This window comes from Plecotus auritus (assembly GCF_963455305.1).
Source record: "Plecotus auritus genome assembly, chromosome: 9".
In the NCBI taxonomy this organism is placed as follows: domain Eukaryota; kingdom Metazoa; phylum Chordata; class Mammalia; order Chiroptera; family Vespertilionidae; genus Plecotus; species Plecotus auritus.
In genome coordinates, this window is record NC_137783.1 from 81,960,792 (window position 1) to 81,972,951 (window position 12,160).

At 42.0% G+C, this 12,160-nt stretch overlaps 1 protein-coding gene across 2 annotated transcripts in view; it reads right to left on the minus strand.

Annotated features, from left to right (window-relative positions):
- The window catches only part of EXPH5 (exophilin 5), an 82,823-nt gene that overhangs the window by 52,185 nt on the left and 18,478 nt on the right, over positions 1-12,160 (minus strand). The window contains exon 1 of one of the 2 annotated variants that reach the window (XM_080643090.1): positions 10,139-10,411. The exons of the other annotated variant lie outside the window; for it this stretch is intronic. The gene's annotated coding sequence lies outside the window, so the exon portion shown is untranslated. Of the gene's footprint in view, positions 1-10,138; positions 10,412-12,160 lie in introns of those variants that run through there. 2 annotated transcript variants of the gene reach the window in all.

Sequence of the window (12,160 nt, forward strand, 5' to 3'; positions counted from 1 at the left end):
GAAGTAAAATTTTGTGTTGTATCTAGTACCTTCATCATGCGGCTGGGTGCTATGGGAACCCGGAACCCCACAACCACACTGCGCTCCCTAGCGTGGAAATGGGGCCTGTCATTAAGTGCTAAGCGTATATTTTGTGACAGCCACTGCACTGGGTGCTTCCACATAAGTTATCTCATTTAATCTCCACAGGTGAGGTGATATTATTATCCTCATTTTACAGTAAGAGGAACTGAAACCAGGAAAGGTAAAACACCTTGTCTGTGGTTATAAAGCAGTGAGTGAAAGCGCTAGGCTTCTGACCCCTGTTCCCCAGCACGATGACAGGTGCTGAGTGACTACAGGTATTATTTCCCAGAGCCTAACTCTGCACGTTTTTTTCATCCCAGTTGTCTTGCCACTAGTCTGTCAGCTCACTAAGCAGAGGTTAGGACTTTCTGAAAACACAGCAAGCAGTGATGAAATATTTGTTGAATAAACCAACAAGTAAATACAAGAGAATTGAAAAATAGAGTTTTTAGCCTTTGCTTCTTACTTATTCCTCTTTATACATATGCTCAGACATCTTCCACTGAAATTTGTAAGGCAAGAGTTAATACAAATTGACAGCGATACTTACAACAGTCAAGACATGGAAGCAACCCAAGAGCCCATCAAAAGACAAGAGGGATAAAAAAGCTGTGGTACATTTACACAATAGGATGGTACTCAGCCACACACATGCACGCAGGCGCGCGCGCGCGCACACACACACACACACACACACACACACACACACAGAAACCTTACCATTTGCAACAGCATGGATGGACCTGGAGGGTATTATGCTAGGTGAAATAAGTCAGACAGAGAAAGACAAATACCATATGATTTCACTTATATGTGGAATCTAAAGAATAAAATAAATGAACAAACAAAACAGAAACAGACTCATAGATATAGAGAACAAACTGATGGTTGCCAGAGGGGATAAGGTTTGAGGGCTGGGTTAAAAAAGGTGAAGGGGTTAATAAGTACAAATTGGTAATTACAGAATAGTTATGGGGATGTAAAGTACAGTATAGGGACTATAGTCAATAATCCTATCTAGTAAAAGAGTAATTTGCAAATTAACCATCACTCCGCTACACCCACAAGCCATGCCCACCAGCCAATCAAAAGCAAGTATGCAAATTAACCCAACCAAGATGACTGAGGCCACAGAGTGAGCAGGAGGCTTGGGTTTCCCCAGCAATGGAGGAAGCCAAGCTTTCTGCACACCCTGGCCAGCCCAGGCCTCCACTCAAGGCTACAAAGTTTCAATTATAGAAGATAAATAAATCCCAACAAAAATGGCGGAAGCCACGGATCTGGAGAGAGCAGGAGGCCTGAGTTGTCCCCGGCGATGAAGGAAGCCAAGCTTTGCAGCCCTGGCCTGCCTTGGCTACAAAGTTTCAATTATAGAAGATAAATAAATCCCAACAAAAATGGCTGGGGCCACAGAGCAAGCAGGAGGCTTGGCTCCACTCAAGGCTACAAAGTTTCAATTATAGAAAATAAATACATTCCAGATACCAGGGGCTCCGCTTGGGTCGCCGGGGGGCATGGCCAGCCTGCAAACTGCCACAGGCCCCTCGTCCAGGCTGCCCCATGCCCCAAGGGAACCCCCACCCTGATCCGGGACACCCTTCAGGGCAAACCAGCTGGCCCCCACCCATGCACCAGGCCTCTATCCTATCTAATAAAAGAGTAATATGCAGATTGGCCATCACTCCAACACACAAGATGGCTGCCCCCATGTGGTCAAAGATCCTGCCCCCATGTGGACACAAGATAGCTGCCACAAGATGGCCAGCAGGGGAGGGCAGTTGGGAAGGACCAGGCCTGCAAGGGAGGGCAGTTGTGGGCGATCAAGCCTGCAGGGGAGAGCAGTTAGGGGTGACCAGGCTGGCAGAGGAGGGAAGTTGGGGGCGACTGGGCCTGCAGGGAAGGGCAGTTGGGGGGGACCCAGGCCTGCAGGGGAGAGCAGTTGGGGGGAACCAGGCCTGCAGGGGAGGGCAGTTAGGGCAAACAGGCTGGCAGGGGAGTGGTTAGGGGGTGATCAGGCTGGCAGGCAGAAGTGGTTAGGGGCAATCAGGAAGGCAGGCAGGCGAGCAGTTGGGAGCCAGCAGTCCTGGATTGTGAGAGGGATGTCCGACTGCCCGTTTAGACCCGATCCCGCTAGGAACGGGCCTAAACGGGCAGTCGGACATCCCTCGAGGGGTCCCAGATTGGAGAGAGTGCAGGCTGGGCTGAGGGACACCCCCCCTCCCGTGCACGAATTTCGTGCACTGGGCCTCTAGTATTGTAATAATTATCTATGGTGCCAGATGGATACTTGAAATATTGGGGGAATCACTTTGTAAATACATGATATCTAACCACTATCTGTACACCTAGAACTAAATAGAGTAATATTGAATGTAAACTGTAATTGAAACATAAAATAAAAGATGTAACAGTGACAAAAAAAAAGAGTTAATACAAATTGGGTGTTGGGTTCTACAAGTTTCAGGAAGGGCAGGGATTAGAAAATTCTACTTGTAGATGAAGAATTAGACATAAATACCTGTTGTAAGGCTGTTACTAGCACAACTGTACAGCAGGTTGAATCCAATAAATTCTGATGCATAAAGTGAATGATCTCAATATTTTGTATTTGTCATTATAGTGTATATTAATTTGTATGCATATTTGTATATGTATATATTATTATGGTATGTTATAATATAGGGTGGGGCAAAAGTAGGTTTCTAGTTGTGAATATGCAAAACAGAGTTTATTCTTGCATTATTATTTATTCACTAGAGGCCTGGTGCATGAAATTCATGCACTGGGGGTGGGGGGGTGGGGTGTGTGTTCCTTAGCCTGGCCTGCAACCTCTTGCAGTCTGGAAGCCCTCAGGGAATGTCTGACTGCTGGCTTAGGCCTGCTCCCTGCAGTCGAACATCCTTAGCACTGCTGTGGAGGCAGGAGAGACTCCCGCCACTGCTGCTGTGCTTGCCAGCTATGAGCCTGGCTTTGGCTTCTGGCTGAGCAGCACTCCCCCTGTGGGAGCACACTGATCACCAGGGGGCAGCTCCTGTGTTGAGTGTCTGCCCCCTTGTGGTCAGTGTGTGTCATAGCGACCGGTTGTTCTGCCATTTGGTTGATTTGCATATTAGCCTTTTATTATATAGGATTATTGTATTACTTTCCACAGGAACAAGTATATCATATCATATATCATATCGTATCATATCATATCATATCATATATTATTCATGACTTCTTTCCTAAGATAACTATACACCAAAGGCTGACCATACCTTCTGTACTGCTAGCTGTGTAGAGTTAGGAAATAAGACAGAACTGTACACATACAGATCTAGTGCATCTCTCCTTCATTTTTATCAATAAGAATGCAGAACATGCTTTTTTCTTGTATTCAGGTAATTTAATGTTAATCTTTTATGTCATGTCCTGCCAGGAAAAGAAGACAAAAAGGGGACAGTACTGGAGGAGCTTAGGCAATTCCACAAGGTTGGAAGTAAGTGATGCCCCCATAGTTCATTCCAGGTCCAGGCTGAAAGGTCACATGACTACATTGCCTGCACTGTAATTAAGATCCACAATTGTTATATTCAAATTAATTCACCCTCCCTATCATGAAAACTTGAAGATGTTAGAAAACCAACCCAAATTCAACATTCTGGAAGTAGCCTTAACTTTAAGGAACTTAATGTTGCAAAATGAGACTCCTTCCTTCCACTCCTACCCACATATACTGACCAAATGTGTAAGCAAAGAAAGATCGTTCTCAAATAGCTGTTCAGTCTTTGCTTCAGGACACAGAATCCTAAGAAAATGCCCCGTGGTTTCCTAAATGCCCTAGATTCCCATCAGGAATCATGGAGACTCAGAAAGTCCATTACTTGGAAATCTTATCCACTACAGGATTCACTGTCCAGGTCAGAGAAAGTTTGATATGGATATCAGTTAAAGCTCATTAGATTACAGTTTGTAGTATATTTTCAAAAAGAGTTAACCCTCAGAGTAACCCTTATCCAAATGGTTGCTGCCTTTTCCAAGTCCTCTCTAGCACACCAACCTCACCATAATTAGCTTGGTTTAAACTGCTTTTCTCCATCCACTGAGCTGACAAGCCAAAGCTCAGAAGTTCCTCAGAAGTTACTGCAGAATCACACATTAAAGGGCTTTACTTTGCACATTTCCCTCTGAATCCTTATACTGTCAGAATTATTACTCTGCTGATCAGTTATTCCAAACACACATGATGTTTTCATATGGTATTATCTCACCTAGAAGAGTTTATTAAGTTTTGTCTTTACATGTAGTTACACTTATTCACCCATACTCCTAAGAAGCACTCCTAGAATGATTCTATAATAGAATCAGTACCTGGGGTGAAATGAAATAATGCTAGTTGTACAAATTCATTGTCTTCTCCTAATTCTATAATTTATTTATGGAATCTTAACATTTGTGTAAATGTTATTTTACTGTTAATATTGTTATATGTTATTTGCTTTCAGATTTTAGTATCTAAATTCTTCTTTCTCAATAACAAACAAAATTTATGATCATTGTTCATAATGTATTAAATGCTTTATCATAAAATCTCAATGGGTCTTTGGAAAAAAGTCCTAAATGAAGCTCTGTTACACAATAAAAAATGATAATGTAACATTGGAGGCTATTATGTACTTTAAATGAATATATCTCAGTGCATCAAGAAGCGGTATAGAATAATTGTAGTTAATCTGTAAACACCCAACCCATTTCTCAAAAATGGAAAGAAATGCCAGTGTAATGAAGTAGTAATGACAGGTGCATTTTACAGAAGGAAAGTGGAAATGAAAGAAACTGTTTACTTTGAATGGGTAGGTATATGGGTGTGGCATATTCTTTATTAACAATGACCTTATATTTTAAAAGTCATCTATTTAGCTTTGAGTCATTTTGTTCTTATTTGCAAAAATGTTTGTTTTCTTATTTATTTTTCAATTACTGTTTATATTTAACATTATTCTGTATTAGTTTCAGGTGTACAGCGTAGTGGTTAGACAATCATGTACTTTACAGAGTGGTCCCCCTGAAATTCAAGTACCCACCTGGACCCATTCATAATTATACAATATCATTGACTATATTCCCTATGCTGTAATTTACATTCCCATGACTATATTGTAACTACCAATTTGTACTTCTCAATCCCTTCACCCTTTTGTTTTCTTTCAGGTAGGATGATGAATGACAAAGAAAAATAAGTCTGAGTATCTGATTCCCCCCATCTTTTTGTTTTGTTTTGTTTTAAATTGTTCTGGTACCTCTATTCTCTTTACAAATGCAAAACAGAACTCAGGCTACAGAAATAATGAATTAATTATGGTGGTAGATGTGTCTGAGAGACATGGACCATTTTTCTAGCACACAGGCAGCCCATGAATTGTTGGGAGTGTGTGCCACCTATAGCAAAGCAGCCATAGGCAGTTGCTGTGCTTTGCGTCATAGGATCCAAAATTTTTTGCATTCCTAATCAACCAAACCATAAATGTGTGCTTGACCACAAAACTAAATATGAGCAAAAATACTGCCCAGAATTTAAAAAATTCTTTGATTATTAGAGAGGTTAAACATTATTTCTTTTGTTTATTGAATGTCATTTTTATGACTTAATCTCAACACCTTTGCGTATTATTTTAACCCAGTTGTCATTGCAAATATTACTTTTTTGACGATAAAAAAGAAATAAAAAGGAAATATTAGTTCTTTAAAACTCAATGAAAAGGGCCAAAAGGATGGCAGAGTTGGCAACTCTTGGTATTTGCTTCAAAGGGCAACTTACAGACTGGTCTGTGCATCACTAAACGCGGACTCAGACTGGCTACTACAACATGCCATAGAGCAGTGCTGAATGCGTCTTCAGTGTCTTGAATTTTCTTGGTTGTTTGCCTCGGTTTAGGTTGCAGTGCCAAGTACAAAGAGAGGTATATGTGGCTGAACCAAACAGACACTATTGTCCTGGACACTCTCTAATAATATCTTCATCTTTTCCCAGCTAATTGTCCCAACCTGGCAAGGATGCATAAAACCACTGTCTGAGCTTATGGGAGGGTGTTGGGCCTGGGTGGTGGGTGCAATCAGATGATGCGTTCTAATCCCTTTGTTACTTGGGCAGATCAAATGATATCTTTGTGTCTCGTTTTCCTCATCTGTAAAACTCAATTCTTCATAACCAGACCCCATGCATACCTATCTGGATTGTTTCCCATTATCCTCTCATTTAAACCCTGGGTACCAACCATTCCAAACTCTGTGCCATGACCTCTGGATGTTTTTCCAAGTTTCCCTTCTGTTTACAATGATCGTATTTACACAATCTTTGCCCCATGATCTAACTCAGTGCAGGCGCTTAGCTAAAAGATTGAGAAATGTTTTTTGAGTAAAAAAAAAAAAAAAAAGAATTCAGTTCAACTATAATGAGTAAGAAAATTTGTAAGAATAATTTGAAGACACTAAGAAATTTAAGATGTAACAGTGGGAAAAATATGCACAAAATAGCTGTGATATAACACAGGACACGGTAAATCATTAAAAGGGGAGGTTTCTCTATTGACAACACTATGACACCAGCTACCTGGAGTCAGGGCAGACCCCATAGGTTAAGGGCACAGTCCCATAGAACTGACCCCACTATCAAGTCCAGTACTTCTGATTGACCAACTATAAATCTGGGGTTTCCACAACCCCCTCTTCAGGTTTAATAATTGGCTAGAACAGCTCACGGAACTCAGATAAAATAATAGTTTGGAATGAAAGTTTACTTACTATCACAAATTTATTACTAAGGATATTTTAAAGGACACAAATGGACAGCCAGATGAAGAGAGATATTGGACAAGGTCCAGAAGGGTCCTGAGCACAGGAACTCTGTCCCCATGGAATTTGGGGTATGCTACCATCCTGACACATAGACACATTCTTGTTCACCAACCCAGAAGCTCTCTGAACTTTGTTGTTTAGAGAGGCTTCATCATGCAGGCATGGTTGATTAAATCATTGGCCACCTAACCAGAGGTTAGGGGGTGGGGCTAAAAGTTCCAACCCTGTGATCACAGGGTTGGTTCCTCTGGCAACCAACCCCCATCCTTCTAGAGTCACCTCTTTAGCATAAATTCAGGTGTAGTTGAAAGGGGCTTGTTATGAAAAGATACTTTTCTGACCCCTACCACTCAGGAAATTTCAGGGGTTTAAGAAGCTCTGTGCCGGGAAAGAGAACAAAGACCAAATATACACACACACACATATATATATACTGTATATCTGTATATATATTTCTTATTATATCACTATCATATAATAGAAAACCAACTTTCTTGCTTTGGGATCATAAAGAAGGATAAGATTAATTCTGGCTAAGGTCTGAGAAAGCATTCGCAAAGATGGGTCTCAAAGGACGGGTAGTATAAATGCAGAACCAGCTCAAAATGGCCCCATGTTGTTTAACAAGATACTGGGTTACTTTTCAGAGACCACAGACCAAAACTGCAAGTAATGCAGTCAAAGCATGCCCAGAGGAGAGAACTTTGACCTCCAAGCTGCACCTGGATCAGTCTTGTAACTCCCCCCACCCCCCCCCCCACCCCCCGGAACCAAAGAACTGGGACAGAACCTGAACTTGAACACAGGAACCATTTCAGAAGCCAAGGGTCCCTTGTACAGGAAGATCGGTGCTGACGTCCCTTTACCATAAATGGCCAAGTTCCAAGGTTCTCCAATTAAAACTTGGCCCACCAGCAATTCTGCATACCTGTTTCCCCTAACTCCTGGGAAAACCATTAATAAAGTCTAGTGAGCAAGATGGGTTTGAGACACCATTAGGTCTCCCACCCCCTTGGTTGGCTCCTTCTCAATCAATAAACCTTTCCTTACTCAAACTGACATTTTGAGTTTTGGCCTTTCGAAGTGTTGGGCACACAAATTTGGGCCCCGTAACAGAGGAAGTAGACTTACTGAGTCTAACCCCATTAGCAGGCAAAGTCTGAATCCACCACTGTTCTTCACCAGTGATGCTCATTTTCCAGTGCATGATTTAATGATTCGGAAAGTAGATATGGAGTGTGTGTACGGCGGGGTGGGGCATGGGGGTTGTAGGGGTGTGGTGGTGTGGTGGTATGGTGGGGAGGGTGTGTGTGTGTGAAGGCCATGATAGGCAGAGAGTAAGCTGAGCAAAGGAAATGGAGAATGAAAATTGTTTTTTGTTTTGAGGGAAGCAGAGTTTGCAACCCCCACATATGCCTTTTATGGGATATTGATTGTTTTAAGCTGGTTATTTTTAAGAAATGAAAGACTCAGGAAAAACATTTGACCTTTCCCTTAACTACCTAAAATAATTTAGATAGAGGACCTTTTCCAGGAAGGGAGCTATCATGATATATAACTATAGCTTAATACCAACTAGGTGGGATAAAGCCCAGAAAACATTTGTTTACCAAACATTTGCTTTTCATCTCCAGATGAATTGCCTTCCTGCCTTTTGAAGTCACAAACCACAACCTCCCCTCTTCTTAGCTTCTTGGCAAATAAGCCTCAATTTTCCCAAATTGTCCTCTGACTCCATATTCTTAGGGATGTACATATGTAATAATTTGGTCATTTTCCCCTGTTAATCTGCCTCATGTCAATTTGATTATTAGACCAACCAGAAGAACTTAGAAGGGTAGAAGGAAAATTATTTTTTCTCCCCACAGTTAGTTTTTGTTTTGCTTAAGTCGTCATAAGTTTTTATTTGCTGGCCTTTCATCAGCAGAAACTGTCAACATTTACTCATGGAGGTCAACCATTATCTATTAATATTTTCATTGCCATCCTGTGTCATTAGGCTATCAATAAGAATCCCTAAACTCTGAAATTCTCTCAATTTCTTGATAGATACACACAGATAGTATTGAGAAGGTCAATGCTAAGATCATGAAAATCTTCTGGAGGTTTCCTATGCGCTCATGTAAAGAACAGGGGTTGGAGGGGGGAAGCTAAAGATTTCTTTTTGTGGCTTCATGCCTGTCACTCACACAAACACCAACACACTGGGAGATTGCTCCCTGATTCAGCAGATTCAACTAAAAACCCGAAGTGTGGAGAAAGTTACCACATAACCCTTAAACACATAGTTAACTTCAATTTTATCAGAAATTATTTCATGCTATGCTGCTACTTATCATTTACAGAATAAAAAAAAAAAAACCAATTAGCCCAAATCTCATTCTCTTGTGCAAGGTTGTTAAAAATCAGTGGACGTTTAGTAGAAGCCATTGAAGGTGAACAGATCCCTGGGCAGGGAGGGGAGGAATTCAGGTGGGATGGAATGCTCTAGCAAGCCAGCAGTTACCCACAATAGACAAACAAACCAACCTTTTCTTTTTAAAAAGGACTTTAGTTCCCAATATTGACATAGCCTTTCTGAATTGAAGATTTACATATTCCAGCTAATTAAAATTCAGTAAGTGTGTTATGTAGAATAGGTTCAATGGAAGTGTTAACAAGTCATAACTGCAAGTCATTCTTCCTTTATTCACCTTCCACTTATCTGCACCCAGTTACCCTTCAAGGCTAGCCTCTTTCTGAAGGCTTTCCTAATAACTTCAGCTCCTATCCATCTTTTTTTTTTTTCACTCCAAAAATCTACTGTCTATCTGTGCCACTCATCAGGGCACTTAGCCATGTGCAGCCTTATAACATTATTTAATTGTCTGTGTCCTGTCCACCCAAATAGATTATCCATTTCTTGAGTTTTACACTTTGTATTTATCACAGTAGGTTGCACAGCCCATACAAAGAGTAGGTCCTCAAAATATTTGTCAAGTATCTCTTTTTTTAATAAAAATGAAAATATTACTAATCTTAATCCCCCAAAGATGCTGGGATTTATTTAAGTAAATTCCCATCATGTTAAACTTGGAAAGGGGCATCTTTTTCATTTATCATCATGCCTGCTGGAAATAACATTCTCAGCCTTGCTGCTTTGAACCCAGAGATGTGCATTCTATATATTCAAGCAAATTCTGGAATACCAGGTCCAGATGACCTGCCAAGGGCTTCATCTTGGTGCACAGCAGCTTACCTGGTAGGTGCTGGGTAGCCAACGGGAGAATGATGGCTTGTCCCCTCTCCTCAGTGACTCTGGACAAGCTTTCAAACCAAGGTCCCCAGCACCCCAAGCTGGTGGGCAGGGCACACCGAGGACAGAGAAAATCCCTCACTGGCTGAAGGGAAAACACATTTCTATGGATCCTGGATCCCGGACCGAAGAGGAGGGTGCTGCTGAAAAGCCGGCTTGCTGCTGCTTTACAGAGGTAAATAGCCACTTGAAATACGTTGGGGCTTTTTTTGAAGGGGTGGGGGAGGGTATTTCAGTGATCAGTTGGTCTAAATTATTTTTGCTTAAAATAGGAGAGAGATAAAGCTCCTGACAGAATTCCAAAGCTGACCGGGAGGAAATGAGACCAGGTGCAGTTGCATCTGGCTGGCTGGGCACCTGATGCCTGGCAGGCTGTCCCTCTCAGTGTGTGCCGGTGGTGTCCCTGTGGGCCAATCAGTCCCTCTGCTGCTTTCAGCTTCTCCCCAGAAGCCCTCCCCCAGGCCATCTGGAGCTGGGAACACGTTTAAGCTGCCTTGCCAGGATTCTGCTTGGAAATGTGCGCTCTCCTCACTTCACCCCCAATCCTGCTCGCAGGCCTGAAACGACCTGTATTGCCAGGAAATAACCTTCATTGAGAGATAATGTATCTACATGTTTAAATGTTGGTAGAGATTGGTGCCTTTAGTATTCAGAAATATTACCTCACTCTGAACTCGCAAAGCGTAGAGTCCACTTGAATCCACCAGTTCCCGTGTAAACAGTAGCTCAAATGCCAAAGACCTCAAAGCTGGAAGCTGAGTTCATCTGCACGCTTCTTTCTCCCTCCTCCTCCAGCCAGTCAGCCACTAAGTCCTGCTAATTAAACTTTCCACATATTTCCTGAGTCGCTCCCCTTCTCTTCATCTCTAGTCAACGTTCCTAAACGCATCTTTCTTCAAACCCAGACTTAATCCTTTACCCAGAGCCATTTCACATTGTCACTTTTGCTCTAAGCATTTTGATGACTGGGCTTAGCTTCTAGTTTGTACCAGGCTCTCCCTGGTCAGTCATGGCCTCTCATTTTTGCATTCTACTGATACCCACTGCTGAAGGTGCCTCCAACTCCACCTTCATCTTTCACATCTTGTGCCTTAGCTAACGCTGTTCGCTCCATTTGGAGTGCCCTTTCTATCTGTGTTTGCCCCACACCTCCTTCAAGACTCAGTTCAGGCACCATGTCCAGCAAGTTTTCCTTAACACCTCATCTAAGGTCAAATGGCCTCTGTATCCCTGTGTGCAACTATTTTATCACCTGCTGCATTTTAGTGAGGATACTGTTTTTAAATCTATCTCCCTCACTACGTTGAGAGATGGTAGAGAGCATTTTTGTATCTCTGATAATAGTGTAATTGGATAACCAATGGGTCTGGGCTGCCTGTCACTACTTGAGCCAATTAAGCAGGAACAAGGTTGAATCATATCTGAGCGTTTATTCCAATAATGGTGGCAGTATGGGAGAGCAGCAGGTCATCCACAAAAATCTGCTCTGCCCCTCCCCATAAGCCATCTGCTTATATTGGATAGGAAGCAAAGAATATGTGGGAGAGTAAGAATTACAGGCATGGGAAAGTAGGCCTGGGATAATGGTTACATGTTACAGGCAATGCAGGCTGGGGCCCAGGGGGTGGGTGCCTCCTGAACTAGATTGTTTCAGCCACAAAGTTGCTCATCTTTTCATAATGGCATAATGGTAGGCAGGTCTTGAGAAAGGAGGAGGGACTACATTCCGATGTGAGCTCCCATGTCCCAGGGCGAGGTTAAGAGTGTGCTTTCTCAAATCAGAAGAGAACAATCATAGTTAACAGAGCATGATTAATATTTCTTGTAATTGTAGCTAGTCCCCAATATTCTATTTCTGCCCCAACATTAGGTTCATAGTAGGATCTCAGTATATCTGCTAAATAAGTGTTTGATGCCTAACCTAAATATTGTTGAATCATAATATGAAAAAAAATCTATTCTGTG